This window comes from Chelonoidis abingdonii, chromosome 6, assembly GCF_003597395.2.
Source record: "Chelonoidis abingdonii isolate Lonesome George chromosome 6, CheloAbing_2.0, whole genome shotgun sequence".
Taxonomy (NCBI): Eukaryota; Metazoa; Chordata; order Testudines; family Testudinidae; genus Chelonoidis; species Chelonoidis abingdonii.
This window is the reverse complement of record NC_133774.1, coordinates 29,313,317-29,321,570: the sequence shown is the minus strand read 5'-3', so window position 1 is coordinate 29,321,570 and position 8,254 is coordinate 29,313,317.

The window sequence follows — 8,254 nt, the reverse complement described above, 5'->3', positions numbered from 1 at the left end:
TGCACTCTGGGATGACGCCCGGAGGCCAATAACGTCGATTTCCGCCCACACGAACCCTAATCTGAGTTATCACTATCGAATTTAGCGCTACTCCTCTCGTTTGGGAGGAGTTCCAAAATCGATTTAAGGAGCCGTTTAACTCGATATTAATGACGACGTCGTGTGAACGGATACAGCGTTAAATCGGTATATCGGCCATTAAACCGATTTAAAGTCGCAGTGTAGACCTGGCCTTAGACAAGAAGTGTGGATGGTTTAAATCATTTCTGCCTTTTTGGACTGACAATATACTCTTAACTATCAGACTGTTGAAAAGTCACCAGATATAGCCAGACAACTGATTGTGGTGGAAAGATACAATTTTAAGACAGGCAGATGTGCAAGGCAAAGGTCCAGTCCCAACAGACTCTTTGACTCTTCCACTCAGCCTGTTGCAAAAGCCACACCTAACACTTCAGTGCTTCTTCATCTATTAACACTCCCCAACTCCATCTAGCTGTCCCCAGTAAATAGGCCAGCTTTATAGCTGGGATGCCTTGTCATCTGTTTTTGAATGCTTAATATTTAAATTAATCATTTAACATCCATTCATGGAAGCTGGGTTTTCAACATCAGCTTTTCCCTCCCAACATAACAATCCAAAGGGAAAGAGGAAAAAAAAAAGTCCTTTTGAAAAATGAAGCACTAGACATATTTACTGCTTTTATAGCCTGACCACACACATAAAGTTGCTAGTAAATCAGCACTTCTAAATCCCTCAGGGGTGGGGTTTATTTGTTGAGAAATGTTCTGTTTCACATCTGCAAAAGTATATTTGCTCTCAAAAAGGGGATTTTTTAAACATCAAAATCTGACATCTCTTTTGTCCTTTTAAATCCTTGGTAAACCAGGGTTCTTAATTTTGAATTAAAATCCAATTCTAAACCTACTAGGACAATAGGATATTGTACATATTTTCCATGCGTTTTGGTCTTTTGTGCCTAGAATCCCCAATTAATCCCATTTCTGGAGTGCTACTTCCAGTAGAGATGGGCACACTTTGAGCCTAAAGAAACTGTAAAGCTATAGCATGCACTACAAAAATGTGTTTAATCCATATACGAAGATTTAGTTTAAATTTACTTCCCTGTTTATTTTATAATCAGCATCTTCAACAGAACAAAGCTGATGCTTTTGACACTTGAAGGCCATTTTCAAGATCGTTATTTTATTGTGAGTTTTACAAATTGTTACAAAAAGATAACATAATACCATCACATTGCCATCATATGTTACTTTTGAAGTTAAGGATGCAGGCACATATCAGTAATCACAGTGCCTTTCAAGAACAGTGAAATTAAAAAAAAAACCTTCAACTGTTAGAAACTCAGGAGATTCAGAGGCTGACTTTTTCCAACAATGCAACCAAACTACTTAACTGTGCCTTTGTAGAAATGCCAGCCTAACATTTTCCCTTCTTTGCAATTGAAAGTGTGTACCACAAACCATTGGTTTTATAATTCTCATACGTGTCTCATAATAAGAGTAATGATTCGTCACCCCAGTGACTTTTTACTTTCTTCATTCAAATGCTCTTAACTTCATGATCTATATAGAGGTCTGTATATGCAACGTGCTCTCCTTAACTAGCTCTTTTCTCACTCCTGATCTATTAAGGTCTGCACCAGGGATCCCTTCCTGTGGACCTCAGGAGGTCAGCAGATGAGCAAGGAATTTGGGAGAATGCAATTTCCATCTCTTCTTGCTGACCTTTGCAATAGAGAAAAAATCCCTTGTGATCCTTTTCATGGGAAAAAATAATCTGTCTTTCCACAGATAGGCCTAGCAATGACGTATTAACTTGAGCTCTCTCTCTGGCAAAGGGCTAAAGATTTTTTTTTAAAATAAAAAGAAAGTTTAAATCTCCAGAAGTCCTTTGATGTACTATATTAAAATCACCAGACCTAACAGTTTCTAGTGATATTACTACCCTACTCAAATTTTAATGGTGCTTTAAAATTATTTTTTGTCAACTAAATTTTGTGCCTGGGCACTATGTGAGGCTTCTGCTAAAGTAGATTCTCTCTGATTTTGTTTGCTCCAAAATGGTATGGGGCAGCAGAGGAGTCGTTGACTTTGGGAATGAGTTTAACATCTCAATATTAAGCGAGTAATTCTTCAGGAACTGCTACTCTGATTTTTCCAAAGGCTACAGAAAAGCACTACTCTAATTCCATATCTAAACTGCCAGTTTTGAAGCCAATAGGATTTTTCTTGGATCTGGGGGGAGAGACTTGGGTTTTTTGGAGGATTCTAAGGAATTTTAGATGTCACTTAATTAGGCTGATAGTAGAATTTAAGTGGCAACCTTAGATACAGAACAATTCTTGTAGATCCATAATATACAACACACACACACATATATATATGTTGAGATAAATATATAATTCACAGATATATATTATTATAGACCAGGCTGATAGTGTCACTGGTAATTGCCTGACACTTTCCATTATAAGACTCCGGTTTCAGTTGCTTATAATTTTGTCAAACTAACCACTTGGGCTGAAATTTTACGCCAGGTGTAAACGAGTTCCTGCCGGGGTTCGACCCTCCCTGGGGAGGAGGGGAGCCACACCGGCCTCGCGGTCATCTAGGGTCTGATCCTTGCACCCGCGGTCCTACCCTGGGAAGTTTGTCCCTGTGAACAGGACCGTGCAGTAGCAAAGTCAAAAGGGGCCCGGCCCTTGGTTCGGGCGGGGCACTAAACACCGTTGCAATAGTTCACTCAGCTCTGGCCCTTTGGGGCAGGGCAGAGCAGTGGCAAAGTCAAAAGGGGCCCAGCCCTTGGTTCGGGCCGGGCACCAAACACAGTTGCAATAGTTCAATCACAGTGGCCTCCTTAGGCTGGAGAGAGGGGGATTCTGCCACCCGGGTACAGGTGGCAGGGGGAACGCAGGCCCACCTACTCCTCTGTGTTCCAGCCCGGGGCCCTGGTAGCAGCTGTCACCGCTAATGGTGGTCAGTGGGGATCCTGACCGAAACACACTGACATAGGCATGGGTAGCTCTGCAGCCTGACAGGGGTCAGCTGCCCCTGGGCTACTTCCAACATCCCCCTCTGTTCCTACCTGGTCCGGGGTCTCAGTTTCGGGGACGTCCAGCACCATCGGTTCCTCCCAGTCCGGGCTGGGTGGCAGGTCCAGTAGTATCTCTGGAAATGCGGCCCAGGCCTGGTCTGGGGGCTCCTCAGGGCCGTAGTAGGGATGGGGCAGCTCCGGTAGCTCCTCGTCGTAGCGACTGCGGGGAAGCTCTGGCGGCTCCTGGTCCCGGCCTCAGCAGCCTCCCAGTTACGAGCATCGGCGGGCACGTCTGCTCCTGATGGTGGCTGGGCTCCAACTGAAGGTTGGGGCCCGGCTTTTATTCTTCCGGGTCGCCGCCTGACCCTCTGAGGGGCGGGACTTCCGCCCAGCGGTCCCACCCCCCTGGATGATTGACGGGGCTCGACCCTCCTTGGGGAGGAGGGGAGCCACACCGCCTCGTTACACCAGATGTCTGCCTCAGGCTGAATTTGTTCAAAATATTTCAGCCAAAACAGTTTCACTGATTCCAAGAATGAGGAGAGGTAAAAATATGTTGTTTTGCCCATGTTAAAAAATTCTAGCAACCTTTTCCTTGATTAGCGCTAGCACCCCTCTGCTTTGGAACAGAGATTGAAATTGGGTGGGGGAAGCGGGGGTGGCCTTATTGTTAGCAATGTTCCCATCGCTGTCCCATGAAAGTTTACTCAAATTTGGCTACATTACAAGCCTTTAGAAAAATTACAGTTTGCACATGCTCAGTAGATAGTATTCAATTTTAGCACTAAAAATCTCCAAAAAATCTATTCTTATTGTGCTTTTAAATACCCTCATAGCTCCTAAGCATGCTCCATCCCCTCATAGCTTCTCATACTGTGCACACACCATCCCCATAAAGCAATAGGCTATGCTGCCTCCAGTCCAGGGCAAAAACAGATTTTCTCTGCAATGAACGTGTCAAGGACTGTAGGTCTAGAACCCTAGTCCACAATGCTGTTGCAACCTAGGCAGTCCCAACCTGCCATCTAGTGGGCTGCTAAACATTGTCTGAATAGCAGTAGAACTCTGACAGAGGATTCCAGCCTTGGGATCTGATTGGTCCCCAGCCTCTATTTAACCCAAGCACAGGAACTGGAAGCCGTCCAGGTAGATAGGTTCTCCCTGCTCTGGACTGCTTCGCCTGCAATACCTGTGTCCACTGCTGATCTTGTGGTAACATGATGCTGCCAGACACATAATCCATGGTTTGTTCTCTGGCCTGTCTCAGTCTCTGACCTCCAGCATCTGACCTGGCCTGACTCCTGTTCTGACCACTCGCGTCCTGGTCATGACATACTGCTCCCAGCTGCTTTAAGTCAGGCAGTGGAACTGAGAGCAGGGAGCCTGTCTATCCTGGGCTATAAGGAACCCAAGCACTCATCTGACTGAAGGAAGAAGCCATCTGATTAACATGCAGAAAGAACAAAAGCCAGGCCAGGGGGAAGATTCCCAAGTCTCACGCGTCTTTTGTTGCCAGGAAATATCTGTGCCACCAACTGGCAAAGTGCGTCTTATCCCCCTGTAGTGCAGGTCCACACTAAGACAACATAATATTGCTATCTGTCACTCTGTTAGCTCATGTGGCAGAGGTCTGTTCTAAACCTGATGATCTATTAGGTTTCAGTATGATGCCACCTGATGGAATTTTTTTTTTTATTTGCCCTATAAAAACCTAGGGAAAAACACAAACAAAAACTGTTTTAAAACAACATTAAGATTTCGAACTCAAGCAGACAAAAATTAGGAAGTGACCAAATTAGAACTGCCTGTGCAACCTTAATTTGTCCTCCCCCTCCACATTTGTATGGATTATGATAGTCATTAACTAATTCTTCAGTTATATCATTCCATACTGCTTTTTACCATGGAATCCCAAAGAATGGAAGAGCACAAAATAAGTGCAAAATGAAAGAATCTTGAAAATATGGGCCATGAAGAGAGATCTAGGAACTTCTGTAGATGTGAAACCTAAGAATGTGTGTTAAGACAGTGAGAGAGAGATTTTAGTTGGCTGACCTGGGCGTGAATGCTTCCGGTGAGGCTCATGCTAGGCCCTGGACACCTCGTAACATAGATAAAGGGGAAAGTAAACTTTATGGCTACATGACTATTGAGTGCCTGGGGTAGACTGTACTGAGAAAGGAAAGAAACTAAAAGAGCATATAGACTGACTTCATGCTAAGAATAAGAGAAATGTGTAAAGTCAGGCACAGGAGACTGATTGGTCATACAGGTTCTCTGACTCTCAGGGTCTGGGAACTGAAAGAAGTTTTCTACCTAAAAGCTAGGACTTGAGCTCTGGAGACTTAAGAAGAAAAAAAAAAAGAGCATGTGGACTGATTATTGTGCTCCACTGTTTACAGACTGTTCTCTGAAAGGAATGTGAAGGATATAGGCTTTGTCTGGAAGCAGACTAAAAGAACCTATGAATAAATCTGATATCTCGGAAAGAGAGTTTTCTCTGTTAAACATGTGCCTCCTGCTGAGTTTGTGTCTTGCTGGATGGACCCTGACTCAGCAACCAGTACCTTAAGAAATTCCAAGCCATACAGAAGGAGAGTTGTCCCAACACCTGCTAAGTCAGGAAAATCCAAACTTCCAATCGCTGGCAGTTTACCAGGAGCCAGAGGCTACATCTAAGCTGCATAATAGAGAGCAGATGGCAGCCATCTATTATTTTCTTTATTTTTAATTCAGAGGTTCCCCTGGTCTGTGAATGCCAATGCTGAAATGCTGAGAATTGTGATCAGGATCACCAGGGAGCAGCACACTAAGACTTGTAGTATGCAGGGGCAACCACACCTCCATATTAGAAATCACGGTGGCTGTGGGCTGCATTGTAACACTGCATGAGCTGTCCTTTGGCAAATCTTGTGCTAAGGAAATGGAGTATCAGAGGAATGAATCTTCAAGGGGATTTGGCCAGCTAAGAGATGTAGAAATCAGAAGGATAGTTATCCTTCATTCATTCATTCGTTTATTTATCTATACCTCCAAATCCATTTAGCCAGACCAAATACATTTTATTGCACATTTTTTCCCAGAAAAAAGACATTTACCCCAAAAGTTCTCAAGTGTTTCATAAAGGGTTATGGTAATTTCCATAAAGCTTCTATTGTAAGTTAAATTTAGGAAATAGAACATACCAACATCTTGGTTTCTCACATCTTTATATTTCAGCCACAGTAGGTTGTCAATGAAATTATTTTAAGATTATGTTCTCTCATTAAAATGAACAAAGTTCTGGCCATTATGATCAGCTAATATAATGAAGCATTGATAGGTAATGATAGTAATATCTGAGATTTAAAAGTCTTCTACAATCTTTGGGCAAAATCCTGAATCAGAGAGAAGAAAGCAGAAGGATTACACCAGTGATTCTCAAACTTTTGTACTGGTGACCCTTTCACATAGCAAGATTCTGAGTGTGACCCTCCCTCCCCCTTTATCAGTTAAAAACTCTCTTTTTATATATTTAACACCATTATAAATGCTGGAGGCAAAGCAGGATTGGGGGTGGAGGCTGGCAGCTCACGACCCCCCATGTAAGAACCTCACAACCCTCTGAGGAGTCCCAACCGCCAGTTTGAGAATCCCTGGATTACACAGTGGACTCTGGATCCAGAGCATAAGATGTAATGCTGCTCACCAGCCTGATGAAGTAGGTGCCCTCAATAAAACACATACACAAGTGGCTTTCAAATTTTTTTTTACTGGTGACCCCTTTCACATAGAAAGCCTCTGAGTGCAACCTCCCTTATAAATTAAAACACACTTTTTAATATATTTAACACCATTATAAATGCTGGAGGCGAAGCAGGGTTTGGGGTGGAGGTTGATAGCTTGTGAGCCTCCCTGTAATAACCTCATGACCCCCTGAGGGGTCTCGACCCCCAGTTTGAGAACCCTTAATGTACACTGATGGAAATTGCTGGCAAGAAATAAAATAATTGCATTATTGCCTTTGAGGCATATCTACTGATGTTTAGGTGTTTGTCTGATCATGGAAGCGCCAGTCATGGGCTGGAAAACACAAGTAAATAAAAGTAAATTAATAGGGCCTGTAGATGCATTACCTGGGCATGTGTTATAACTGTTCTGTGCATGGAACTACACAAGCACTGTCACTATCACTAAAAGAGACAAACATCCACAACCTTCATATATTTTCTCAAAAAGTTAAAATTTGGAGGGCTGTAGTTTTCCCATAGAACCCTATAATAATGACTCATGTCAGGGTTCCCTTCCCACTCTGAACTCTGGGTTACAGATGTGGGGACCCACATGAAAGACCTGCTAAGCTTATATTCCACCAGCTTAGGTTAAAAACTTCCCAAGACACAAATTCTTCCTGGTCCTTGGATGACATGCTGCCACCACCAAGTGAGTCAGGAAAATGACCACTTGGAGTTCCTTTTTCCCCAAAATATCCCCCCAAGCCTCTTCACCAACTTTCCTGGGGAGGCTTAAGAATAATATACCAACCGAATACATAACCAAGGTGACCACAGACCAGACCCTTGGGTTTTTAGGACACGAAAAACCAATCAGGTTCTTGAAAGCAGAACTTTATTATAAAGGAAAAAAAGTCAAAGAAGCACCTCTGTAAAATCAGGATGGAAGGTAATTTTACAGGGTAATAAGATTTAAAACACAAAGCATTCCCCTCTAGGCAAAACTTTAAAGTTACATAAAGACAGGAATGAACCTCCCTCTTAGCAAAGGGACAATTCAGAAGCTAAACCAAAGGATAATCTAACACATTTCCTTGCTATTACTTACAATTTGTAATCTTAGATGTTTAGTTCAGGTATGGCTTTGGAAGATGTATTTTCTCTGCCCTGATTCCTCGCTGACCCGGAGAGAACACAAAGAGAGACAAAACAAAAACCTTCCCCCACAAGTTTGAAAGTATCTTCTCCTCTCATTGGTCTTTTTGGTCAGGTGCCAACCAGGTTATTTGAGTTTCTTAACCCTTTACAGGTAAAGGAGGGATTTTATACCACCCTTAGGTGTATAAGCAGCAGAGAATCCTGTGGCACCTTATAGTCTAATAGACTAAACTAGAGATAACGAGGTTAGTTCAATCAGGGAGGATGAGGCCCTGTTCTAGCAGTTGAGGTCTGAAAACCAAGGGAGGAGAAACTGGTTCTGTAG